Genomic DNA, 12397 nt, shown 5'->3' on the forward strand with positions numbered 1-12397 from the left:
TTTCCCCCTGTTATTCTTAAATAAGAAGGAAGTGAATGGAAATATGTTTTCCCTCTTGACAGAGCACAGACACATGGCTGCTTACATCTTTTATGTTGTGCCACGGATTAATTAGGAGGGGACGTGCAACTCTGCCTCCAGTTGAGCGCAAAGCAAGCAAACCCAGATGAACTCGCACAAATCCCGTGGATGTGCAACTTGGAAGCCCCAAATCCCGCTGTGCACACAACAGAGCAAATGTTTTATCTGAGCTGAACTGCACTGACTTTAGTGCAGGCTGGCTGTGCACAGCAGCCCACGTGAGCCTGCCACAAGGTATGGTCAGGACATCACTCTCAAAAACTAATACCAGTTACGCACAAGTGTCAGAAAGGTCCCATCAAGTGTCAGAAACAAGTTTTTGCAGAAAAAACTAGAAATCCACCTTGTGTGGAGTTCTAAAATACTAATGAGCAAGCAACTTAAAACATTTCAGCACTTGCTATCTTGTTGTCCCTTGAAAAATTCCTCACAGACAATTGCTAGCACCTTAAAACTCTTGATAACAGTGGCTGATGAAAGCCAGAAATATCTCCAAGTGGGCATAAAAAGAGATTAATTTGCTTGAAATCATATATAGAAAAACAGAAACCCAGAAATATTTACTATCCTCTCCATTTTCCCTTCATGACGTCAGTGTTTGCAAAACGTCCTGTACTGACAACCCAAGAAAATATAGTTCTCTCTTTCACTATAGACAGAATAAATCAAAGGCAGTGGAAAGGCAAACATTCTGTTTTCTGAACATACCAACGTACCTCAGCTTACTCATCTCTCTTCAAGGGTGAAAAAAATCCTTGTGCTTCCACAGACCTAATAGGTGGCCTGCCTTGCAACTAACTCACAAGCCATTTGTAACTGTATGAACCTGGCACAAAACACAATTGTTCTACTTAGGAGCACTGTATTTCCATTTTATACATCTGTAAAAAACCACATTACATGCAAGGTGTCCTTATCTTGGCCTCTTTCCTGAAAGGGCCAGCAAAGGTATCAAGTGTAATAGAGAGATCCGTTAACAACAGAATGAAACAATTTTTAAAGTGAGGTTCATGTATACTGTCACGTGCCTACATGACTTATATTGCTCAGTAATTACCTGCTTTGACAGGATTTTAGCAATGAAGAGGTATAAGAGGCTCCACAGTGTGGTGTTATTAATATGGGTAAAAGAATCCAGGACACAAGGCACCAATAGCACTAATACTGACGTGTAAGAAACTATACCGTGTAAGTTTTAGCTGTCTGGATTAGGCCTCTTACTCTCACCAGCAACTGTTTATGCATACTGAAAAGATGCTGCCTACCCACCACTGCAAAGCACTTCACAATCTGGAAACGATAGGAGGAAGCTCTGCCTAAAAATTAGGCCAACCTTTTTTTTAGATGTGACAAATGAAATACGTGTGCCTTCACTTGCCAGTGTCCCAGCCTCTGACAACTGATGTGCACCTGAGTTCCAGTGGATAGGTGGTCAGCTGTGCTTTCTTAGCAATGAAAATGAAATACTGTAGTAGAATTCATTCATTACAAGAACATGTTTATGCTGCTATTTTTATATTATTCAGGCACTGACAAACCCACCCCTGCTTACAACAAACAAGTGGGTGGGGCATTTACAATACTTTTGTCGCATCTTAAGAAAAAATGTGCGGGTTAATTTTAAAATGCTTTCTCAGAAACACGGATACAATTTAGTTTTCAAATATGAGCTTGTACTTTACTGCACTGCATTATTCAGACATAAGAAATATTATTTCACGGTTATTTAACATAATTCTGCCACACTGAGAAAAGGGGTTGGGGAATGACAGAAGAGTAGACAAGACATGGCAAGACGCTGAAATTAACCATATTATATTGGAAAAAAGCTCAGGACTGAGAACATTTGGAACAAACTCTGCAACATTCTTGGATGTGTAAAGCAATTACAAAACACAAATATTGCTCGCCTATTGGAAAAAAAGTGAGTACATTTCCACTGTTACCATAACTGTTATTTCTTAGTTTTATTATTAAATAAACTATTATTTCTTGATTTATTATTAAATAAACGTAACTATTATTTTCTTATTAGAACTATTATTTATTATTTTTCTTTTTTTAGTATGACAATTGCTGACTGGAAGTCAGCATTCTACCTAGAGACAGAGCCGCACAAAAAATTAGTTCTTCCTAATTCTAAGAATCAATGCCACGTGTCTTCTGCTTAAAAACCATGAGGGTCTCATGTTGCATATATTCGAGTCCTCTTGAACATGAATACACAGGCTCAGTGCACGCAGTATGTTTGATTTCTGTAGTGGAAGGGAGCTTCCCCCAAAAAGTTAGACCACATTTCCAACAGCCGTCAGCACAATCGCAAAAGCTGCTGGCCTCACACTGTCGCTTTGCGCGGATCAGCTCGTCAGGCACAGAAATTCTCAAATGAATTTCACATCCGTGCGTTTGGCACGGTCCGCGAGGTGCGGGGCAGGGGGGCGGGCAGGGCGCGGAGCGCGGCGCGGACCCCCGCGTCACGGCCGGCCAGCTCTGCCAGCAGAGCGGTCTCTGCGGGAAGGGGATGTGAGCCCGGCCGCGCTGTCGACGCCGGCCCGGTGAGGGCCTCTCCGCCACGCCTGGGCGAGGATTCCTGCGGCAGGGGGCACCGCCCGGAGCTCCGCCGCATCCCCGCGCGGCGCCGCCGCCCGGATCCCCCCCGGCGCCGGGGCAGCGCCGGCCCGGCCCGGCCGCGCTGGGGCCGCGGGGGTGCCTGCCCGTGTTTACTGCCCCGGCCGGGGCTGCGCGGATGCGCTGCTGCCTCCCGCAACTTCTGGCTCGCCGCGCTGTGGCCTCTGAATGAAAGTCGCCCAACTCGGCCGAGTAAGTTACCGGGAGGCCGCTCGGGGTGCGCCGCGCCGGGCCGAGCCCGCGCCCCGCTACCCCCGGCGCTGCCCGGGGCAGACGTAGTTCACTCTCGCGGCGCTGCCCGGGCGGCCAATGGACAGCGGCCGCCGGCGCCGCGGCCGGCAGGGCTCGGCGCTGCCCCGGGCGGCCCCCGCTCCGCGCCCCGCTCCGGCACCGCCGCCGAGGGCTCCGCGCACCCCGCGAGGGGCAGCGCGGCGATCTTTGTGTGAGTGTGTGCGGGGAGCGTGTGCGCCGGCGGCTCCCTCGCGGGCCGCGGGTGTAACGGCAGCGCTGAGTGGCCGGCGGGCCCGTCGCTCAGCGCGCCGGCCAATGGCGGGGAGCCTTATATCGCGGGGAGTGTTGTGGCGCTGCCCGGGTTGCATGGCTCTGTGTGGAGCCGCGTTCCGCGGGCGCCGAGGCGGAGGGGCTGCGCTGCGAGCCGCGTCCGGCCCGGCGGCGCGGTGCGCACCCCGCCGAGGTGAGTGTCCCCGCCCGCAGACCCGCACCGGGCGGGCGGAGATGGGCAGCGGCGGGGAGGGAGACACGGAGAGGGGTGCCCTCGCCCCACGCTTTACGCTCCGCGCCCAGCTGCGGAGCAGCCCCCCGCGCCCCTCCTGCGGCGCTGGCGGACGGGAGGCAGGCGCGGAGCTTCCCCTGCCCGGCGCGGCGGCTGCCGCGGCTCCCAGTCACTTTTCCTCCCTCTCGCCAGCCCTGCCTTCGTTTTGAAAGTTTGGGCAGCGGAGGACGGGTGGGTTGGTGCCGCCAGCCCTCCGCCCGGCCGGCGGGGTAGGGGTGACCGGGGGTATGTGACGGGGAGGGGGCCAAGTGGATCGCGGTACAGCGCAGGGCATTTAAAACACCGGCGAGCCGAGCCCGAGAGGCGGCGGGGGTAGGCCAGCCAGTGCCAGGCTGCGTTTGAAACCAGGCACCTCTCGCCGCCACAGAGAGAGGCAAGAGCAGCGGCGGAGAGAGGAAGGGGAAGGAGGGCGAGGAGGAGGAGGGATGGCCACCGGCCGCCGCTCGGTGCGTGCCTCCGGGGGGACTTGACAGGGAAATCGCGGCAGACAGAAACGAAACTTCATCCCGAGGGGCGGCGAGGCGCGGGGGAGAGTGCGCGGATCGCTATCGGCTGCCGCCGGCCTGGGGGGCTCCGCGCCGCCGGGAGAAAGGGCGGCGGGGGGGATATAAAACCGGAGAGGGGGAAGCAGCAGATCCAGCGGCCGCACGGGGAGCGGGAGGAAAAAGCCCGGCGCCGACCCCGACAACAACAGCGGCGGCCGGGCTCGGCCGGAGAGTTGGGCTGTGCGTTTTCCGGTAGTCATCGGCGATGCACCCGGGGCGGCGGCGGCCCCGGTGGGCAGCGGGGAGGGGGCGGGAGGACGGGCGGCCCTGCCGGAGTTTGGCGTGGATGCGGGATTATGTTGTGTCAATAAGTTTAAGGTGGAGAGGGAGGAAGGGAGGGAGGGAGGAAGGCGGGCGGGGGCCGGGGGGAGGTGGCGGCAGGCCTCGGCCGCGCGAAGTCCTATTTCTGAAGGTAAGTTGTGACATTGGGTGGTCGCGATGACAGAAAACTTGGCGAGTGGCGCCTTGGGGAGGGGGCGGCTGCCTCGGGGGGGTCTCTGCTGGCCGCCGGGAGCCGGATGGGTGCTCGGCTGTTATTTGCTGCTGCGAGATCGGGTCGCTGGTAAATTACAGAAAGCAGCCCTCCTCCTCCTCCTCCTCCTCCCCCCGCTCCCCGCCAGGCGCTTCGCTCTTCCTCCTCTCGGGTTTATTTGCAATGTATGAAACTTGCATGGCTGTGAGGACAGCCGATCCAGTGTGGGTTTGCGAGGAGGAGGAGGAGGAGGAGGAGGAGGAGGACGGGGAAGGCAGGGTTGGAGGCAGGGGAGAGAAGGAGGCAGTCGCGTTAATCCCGGGCGCCGCACGGCAGCAGGTTTGCGTTAGGAATATCGGTGGCAGCCCGCTGCCGCCGCTGAATGAGGAAGGTAAAACGAAGCGATGCGAGAGCCGCCGAGGCGACATGCACGGCGGCGGGGCGAGAGGCACCGGCAGGCGGCTGCCCGCCCCCTCCCTGCCTGCCTGCCTGCCGCCTCCTCCCTCCCTCCCCGCCGGGGCGGGGAAGGACCGTGCCCGGGTCTCCCCCGCTCGCCGCCAGCCGAGCCGGGGGGCCGCGGGGCTTTAACCGTGTGCGGGGCGGATTCGCCACTTTTTCCGGGGGAGGCCCGCGGTTAAAAGTTTTCTGCGGAGGTGAGTGTGTGCGGGGAGGCCGGGGCGCCGCCAGGCCGGCGGTGGTCACTCGGGCCTGGGGCGCCGAAACCATTGCCCGTCCTGCTGGTGACACGTCCAAGTCCCGCAGCCCGGCGGGGCGGCGGAGGGGCCCGGCCCGGCCGCCGGGGCAGCGACGGGCTGCCGGTCTCCATGTGGGCTCTCCCGGCGGCGGCACCTCCTCCCCGGTGGCAGCGGCGGCGGCAGCAGCGGGATCATCGCCCGGGCCCGCGGGGAGGAGGAGGGGAGCAGCAGGGAGGTGTTTGCTGCCAGCCTGCCTCGCCGGAGCCCGCCGGGAAGGGCAGCTGGGAGGGCCGGGGAGCCCCCCGCGCCGCCGCCCCTGCCCTGCGCGCCCGCCCGCCCCCAAAGGTGTTGTGCAGACTTTTCCCCCGGGAGGGTGAGATTTATGCGCTGCATTATTGCTCCTCTCCTCCCCCCTCAAAGCAAGATGGACTCTCTCGTCTCTCTCTCACTCACTCTCTCCCTCTCTCTCGTTCTCTCCCCCTCTCCCTGTGTCTTGTCAGCCTCCAAGATCGACATTTTGTAACTAGGATGCAAACTTGATGGTGACCGGGGGCGGGGGGCGAGCAGGGGAGAGGCGAAAACCCTGGGTCGCGGCGGTCTCGTTTCTCCATATTTAATACCTTTTCTTTCCACCCCACCCCGGAGCCCGGATTCCGGTGGCCCTACACTTTGCACGGGCGGGGGTGGGCGGAGGGCGGGCGGCGGCTGCGAGCGCCGCGGCGCCGGGGGTCGCTCCCCGCGGGCCGCGGTGGCGGAGGGGCGGCCGGGCGGCTGTGCCGGGGGGCAGCGGGCATTACCTGAAACTGTGCTCCAGCCTTGCAGCCTTCCTCCGCCGCTCTGGCTGGCTTGTCTCTTTTCCCCCCCGCTGGATCTCGGACCTGCGGTCTGGCGGCTGTGTTCTTGTTGTTAATTTTCGCGTTGTTTGGCTTATCCACGCGCGGGGATTGATCGCTCACTTGTGTAAGTTCCCGGGGGTTATTGTTATGTATGCCTCCTTGCAGATGGTGGTCAACTTTCTGTCTTCTCTTTTGATAATACATGCGAGTATGTGCGTGTAAATAATTATGTGATGCATCTCTGTGTGTACGTATGTCTGTGCACGCTCATAAACATGCATCCGTGAGAGAGAGAGAGAGAGAGACAGAGGAAGATCAACCCACCCTGCTGGTGCACACTCAGATGATTTGCTCCATTTGCCCACTCCTAATGCCCTCTAAAGACACGGTGCATCTTTTGTTTGCTCCTTATGGTTTCCTGCGACTGTCATCTTGTTGTAATGACGACTTAGCTGGGATGGGGGTGAGGAGGAAGCAAGTTTCAAGTTTTGGGATCTCTCCTCTTGTTGGTGATGTGGTGAGTTGCAATATTGTAAAATCATGGTGTGCTGATGGTCTGCCTTTATTTGATACTTTATAGGTCACTATCACATGACAAAGGCTTTGAGACAGCTTCATCTTCGTCTGTCTGTAATTTCCATTTGCCTTCCTGGGTAAGTATGTAAACTGTACACATGAAAAAAGAACTTGGTTGTTGATAAGATAGAGGTCCTCGTGCTGCCACTTTTTATGAGGAAGATGCTTGTTCTGGTTTTAGCACGTTAGAAAACGTCTTCTCCAGGTGCAAATAGCTACTGCTAGAATACAAAGTTTGTATGTGGGGGTGCGTCCAAGTAACCTGGGCATTAAAAGGCTGTGCATATTCAGAGCTCTCTTTCCTTATTTTTTCCTGGTGTTTTTTTTTCCGTTCAACTTTGTAAAGACAACAAGCTGATTAACTTAGGGCGAAAGTTTTAGACCAAATTAACATTAGACTATGCAAAGTGGAACACAAAAGTCGAAAATGTAATGAGTGTGTAAAGTCCTCTTAAAATTCAGTGGTAGAAAAGTATGAGAATGTAAACTGAATAGGTAATTAAAAAACTCTGAAGGTCAAGAATCGGTGACAAGTTAAGCAGAACTGTAATGCTGCTGCAACAGGAGTTCCTTCAGTTTTAACGTGTAAATTGAGAGCTAATTAGAATTCCATCCATGCTCATTCTGTGTTACTGTTTTTGCTTTTGGCATTGATGAATGCCAATACCGATCAATTTGAAATACGCATCTCAGTGACTAATTTATTAGTATTCCTAAGTTTTCAGGTACATGACAGTGTTTTTTTTTTAATCGACATGCTGGGAAAAGTTATGAAAACTTTTGAAGGGTTTGGCACCTTTTAAGCTGAAATGGAAATGGTAGTTTAAAGAAGAGGTCCTAAATTTTTGGGTCACATTTATAAAGGGCATAAAATGAGTGGCATTTGGAGCACTTCTCATACAATTGCCTATGGTGTCACTGACCTGCATTTGGCCCAAAATGGGAAGTGGGAGGCAGCATATCTTCTTGGTACTATTCTGCACATAATTAAAAACAAGACAGGACATGTATTTCGGGTAAGCTTAGTACTCATAAATGCAAATGATTAATAACATACTCCTGACCTTTTGCAGGCAGTGCATAGCAGACATAGGATAAGTGATGGTCCCAAACATGCTGACTTGAAGGAGGGTGTTGGGAGCAGCTGTTCTGGTGTGATATTATGACCACAAAGCTGGTGTTGAGGCTGGGGTAACCACTGTGGGCAGTTGGTTTGAAGAGGGAATTCTGCTGTTCTTCAGTTCCTGCAGATTTACACCCAAATTTCAGTTTTTTTGGATTTTGTATGCGGTGTAGTTGGTGTGTGCAGGTCTCAGAGTATAAACACCAAATTCAATTACTGAATTTTTTTATGACAGACTAGTTGCATAGGAGAATATTGCTTTTGGTTTTATAGCATTACTGACAAGGATTGTGTTCTGTGAAGAGTAATTGTTGCAACAATTTTTTCCAAGTAAAAAATGCATGTGGAAATTCAAAACTGGCAGATAGGCTTCAAAATGTTGATCAGGGCTGAATACAAATGTACTGATTTCTGAACTTAATTTTCTGTGTTTTCAGTTAAGAGTCACATGAGAGTGCTATAAGTGCTAAGGACATTTTCTTTATGTCGAGTAATAGTAAAGGATCCTGAACAAGAATAGCTCTGAGACCTTGACTCAGGTCTTGAGTCATTATCTGGTTTTAGTTCTGTTATGAAGTCTTTTGGATGTATGGAATGTTGATCTGGCAGTGGAGAGGTGATCATAATCTTCCCGCACTTGGAGAGGAGTGGACCTTGGTTTTGTTCATTGTGCTAAGTGTCTCACCTGATGCTGAACTGGCTTGAACAAAGAAAAGGATAGGGTATCATTTTTATTAAAAAAAAGCATGTTAGGAGCTTTAGAGGAAGAGAAGAAATAAGTTTCCTTGTAGCTTAAAAAAGAGGCAGTAAAAATAATGCACCTAGTTAAGGTGAGAATAGAGACGTTGTTACATTTGTCCATGACTAGAAATCTCCGTTTACTTTAAGGACCTTTTATTTTGGTAAAAGGGAAGATTTCTTTTATTGCACAGTTCTCACTAAAGTAACTGCTCATGACTGGATTTTAGTCACTCAGTCTTGACGTACAGGAGTTCTGGTTTGCTTGGTGAGTGCCAGTGCAGGGCTAGTATGTCTCAAGATAGATGGTGATGAGCTGCTTTGCAAAGGGTCTTGCGGATGTTTCAGAAAACTGGCCCAAGCTCTCTAAAGTTTGTTGCACATGACTGGCCCTCTTGGCACAGCAAGCTGATAAACCATGTCAGGCATGTAATTTAGAAGAAACGTAGTTGGTTTCTGTGTGGAGGTAAACTCAAGAGTATATAGGAAGCTTGCCCTTGACCCTTTGGAGTTTTTGGGGGGTTGCTTGCTGTAAGCTCATTGCCTGCAAAACTTCCACTGGTTTCAGCAAGAGGTTTACTTAGGAAAGGAGTGTAGAAGTGATGGTGAGAGGAATTTGTCCATGTTTATTTTTTCCTTCAAGGTAGAAAGCCTTTCTCTTTCATAGCTGTTGTGTGAATAATTAAAGATATTAAATGTCAGTTTTCCACATAAAATATCAGAGGTAATCATGCCATTATTTTATAACTAATGTTTTTTCTGTTCATCCAGAATGCTCTTAATACACTTTGTTCGTAAATTAGTGGTTCTGTAACTGGTGAGCCTGTAAGCATGTGAATATCTTGAAGCAGATGACAAGTCTTGTTAAATTCACTGGTATGATTGCTTGCATTCAGAGCTTAAAGTTCTTGCAGGTTGCTGCCACTCTGGGGGCTGAGGATGTGCAGTGTCTCTGGAGCTCATGGCATGCTGTGGAAATGTGCTGCCACAAACATGGCATTGGTCAGGGCAGTCTCCTGGCCCAGAGCTGGGGAAGGAGTGGTGTGAAGAGAGGAGAACTTGACTGAGCGAGCTGGGACGAGGTGCTCCTCCACCACACGTGGTGCTGGGAAAGGTGCAGGTAAGGTTGATGAGACCTGCGTGTGCAAGGCTCTGTTGCGATGTGAAGTTTGTAAATGCACCTGCAGTGAAGTTTGGACACCTGAGAGGTGAGACACTGCTTCTCTTTCAACAGTACATTGCTGGTGTAGTGTTCAGATCCCCCTCTCTTTATCAAGGAGGTTCTTTGGTGGAGGAAGGTACTGGAAATTAAAATTGGAACTGTAGTGCAACTCTCATTTTAGTTTTTGAGTGTATCGCAGGCTGTCTCTGTGTGCACTGGCAAGTGATGTAGTCAAAACAGAAGCTGCTTTCCAAATTTTGTACCCAAGCTGGACTTCCAGTGCCCTGTCATGATGATGGCCTTCTGTGGCCACTAGTGGAATCAGCAGCACAGCTTTGGCCTGCTGATGGCTTCCAAGGGCTTTACGTTTACAAGCATAGCTGCATGTCCCTTGGTCACTTCTAAATGGAGAATGACAGTATTTCCCTGTATCATTAAATCATATGGTGTCTGTATATTGGGACAGTTTTCATGAGTGATTTAAGTTTTTCAAAGCAATATAGATACTGTTGTAGATTACTGTAAACTTAATAATTTATATTTTCATTATTACTTAGGGGTCTGTAAAGCTGGATTGAACTTACTATCATATGTATTTCAAAATGTTCTTGAGAAGAAATAGGTTAAAGTCATCCTTCTAACTTCTATAGTATTACTTCTTTTCTTTCTACCATGTTTCTCCCTTTCCTGGGGTATTATTGCCAGAAGCTTTTTTATTCAGTTTTGTGTCAAAAGATTATTAGGACTTACTTCCTTTTTATTTTTTTTTTTTTGTTTTGGTTTGTTTTCTTTTTTAATGTCAGTAATGATACAGTGTTTCTGTCTGAGAGTAGTGGGGTGAGTGTGGTTCTGGTGGACATGGGAATTTCACAAAAGATTCCTACAGGTGTGACCCTTCTTGCTAGTTTTGGAAGGGGTAGTTCCTGAACTAGCCTAAGGATTACTCTGAATCTAAAATTGGCTTGATGGGCTGCTGTTTTGCATTGCTTGAAAAAGAAAAAAGGACATACTATTTTCTTAATAATAGTGAAATTATTAAATATTGGCGTTTGTAGGCCTTGCCTTATTTATGTACTTCTGTCCTGTTTGGTGAAGTACACAAGCCATACTGTAATCACACACCTCAAGATCAAGAACAATCATTTTTTTCCCAGTTTTAGGCATCTGAGATGAAAAGCTGCAAAGGAGCGTAGGCTTTCCTGCAGTCACTTAGCAGGATAGCAGTAGCAGGGGATGGAATAAAATCTGCATCTGGCTCCTTAGTTTTGTGTCCTTCCCCTTGCTCTGAAGCTTTCCTGGTCAGTGCTTGTCTGGAGATGTGAGCAGACTCACAGAATTCTGTGCCACTTGGACATCTTCTGCCAATACTGCACTTTCATTCTTAAAAATGAAAGTGCTGCTTAAAAAAAAAAAAAAAATCCCACCTTCAGAATGTTGTGAAGTTACTGACTTACAATTTGGTTATATTTATTGACAAGACAGTGTAAAGTAGGAGGAGAGCTTACTGAAGAGCTTTTACCAGTAAACATGGTATTTAAACTGCTGTATATAAATAGGGGTAACAGATACCCCTATTTATTTAATACTAACTTTGTAGAGTTAATGTAAGGAAGAAAATTATTCTTCATACTGACATTTTGAAAATGCAATTAATGTGAAATAGTTCTTCACAATTAAATTACTTTTTTCATATATATAATCTAATGCAAGCTGACAACTGATTTTCTCATAAAACATGGAATTGACAAACAACTACTTTGGCACCCTGACAGTATTGTGATAGGGTAACTTACTTACTGAACTTTTATTTCTAGTGATGGTAAACATATGTAAGATTTTCAGGTTTGCTGTTTACTGGTGTTTTGTTACTTAAAATTTGATGTAAACATTTGAGGTGAATTTGAGGAGTAAAGCACACATGCCTGGGTGTAGGCCTATTTGTAATACTCTCACAAAGGTAGCAGTGTTTTATTATTTCTAACATTTATAAATTTAATTACCTAAAAAATGAATCAACAAAGAGGAGAAGCATGCTTTTGACACTTTGCAGTGTTCATGCTTTTTCCTTTCTAGGACACAAATGTAGAATGTAATAGCAAGTCCTTATGAATGTGGACAATTCAGCATGTGAAAATAAACTAACTTCAGGCACATCTGAGTACAAAGAAACCTAGTACAACAACATTTCAATTTTTAGTGAGGGGACAGAAAGTTAACAGGATTTTATGAGACTACACTAAGAAAATCAGTTGCTTAGGAAGCATGGAATTTTTATTGTCAGAAATCTTCCACGTGGGTGTCTCTATAGAAGACGTTTTATAAAATGTAGCAAATGCTGAAAGTAAGAAGCAGCATTTTACTGACCCTTAATGTCACAGAGCCTCATTCAGCAAAGATAAAAATAATTCAGTGGACTTGCACAACATGGGATCTATGGAACTTAATGCAAGTGGAAGCTCTCTTGACAAGAAGCTTATCAAGTCCTGTCTACACCTTCCCTTTCTGAGGAAAAGTGGAAAGGTATCTTCCCTCTGGCTCTGTGGTGTCTTTTGGGGGGTTTATGATGTTTTCTTTCTGAAAGGCATTATGTGTATAGGAAATGGTCTGCTCTGAGACATGGTGGGACACCCCTAATTGCCTTCCTGGCTGTGGGATCACTCTCCTCTTACACAGGTGTGGCAACAGGAAGATTTCTGCCACCCTCACTCTTGGAAGGGGCTTTGTCCTGTGCTTCTGAAACCCTTGGCA

General features: G+C 49.0%; 1 protein-coding gene across 10 annotated transcripts in view; it reads left to right on the forward strand.

Annotated features, from left to right (window-relative positions):
- The first annotated feature begins 3382 nt into the window (after positions 1 to 3382).
- Positions 3383 to 12397, forward strand: part of BBX (BBX high mobility group box domain containing) — a 151891-nt gene continuing 142876 nt past the window's right edge. For 3 of the 10 annotated variants that reach the window (XM_021542423.3, XM_021542424.3, XM_077790929.1), the window contains exons 1-2: positions 5145 to 5172; positions 6631 to 6703. The gene's annotated coding sequence lies outside the window, so the exon portion shown is untranslated. Of the gene's footprint in view, positions 3404 to 3707; positions 3728 to 3896; positions 3949 to 4440; positions 4460 to 4889; positions 4911 to 5128; positions 5173 to 6623; positions 6704 to 12397 lie in introns of those variants that run through there. The other 7 variants (XM_021542416.2, XM_021542421.2, XM_021542417.3 and 4 more) reach the window with 7 other exon arrangements.

The sequence above is a fragment of the Lonchura striata genome, chromosome 2, assembly GCF_046129695.1.
Source record: "Lonchura striata isolate bLonStr1 chromosome 2, bLonStr1.mat, whole genome shotgun sequence".
Taxonomy (NCBI): Eukaryota; Metazoa; Chordata; class Aves; order Passeriformes; family Estrildidae; genus Lonchura; species Lonchura striata.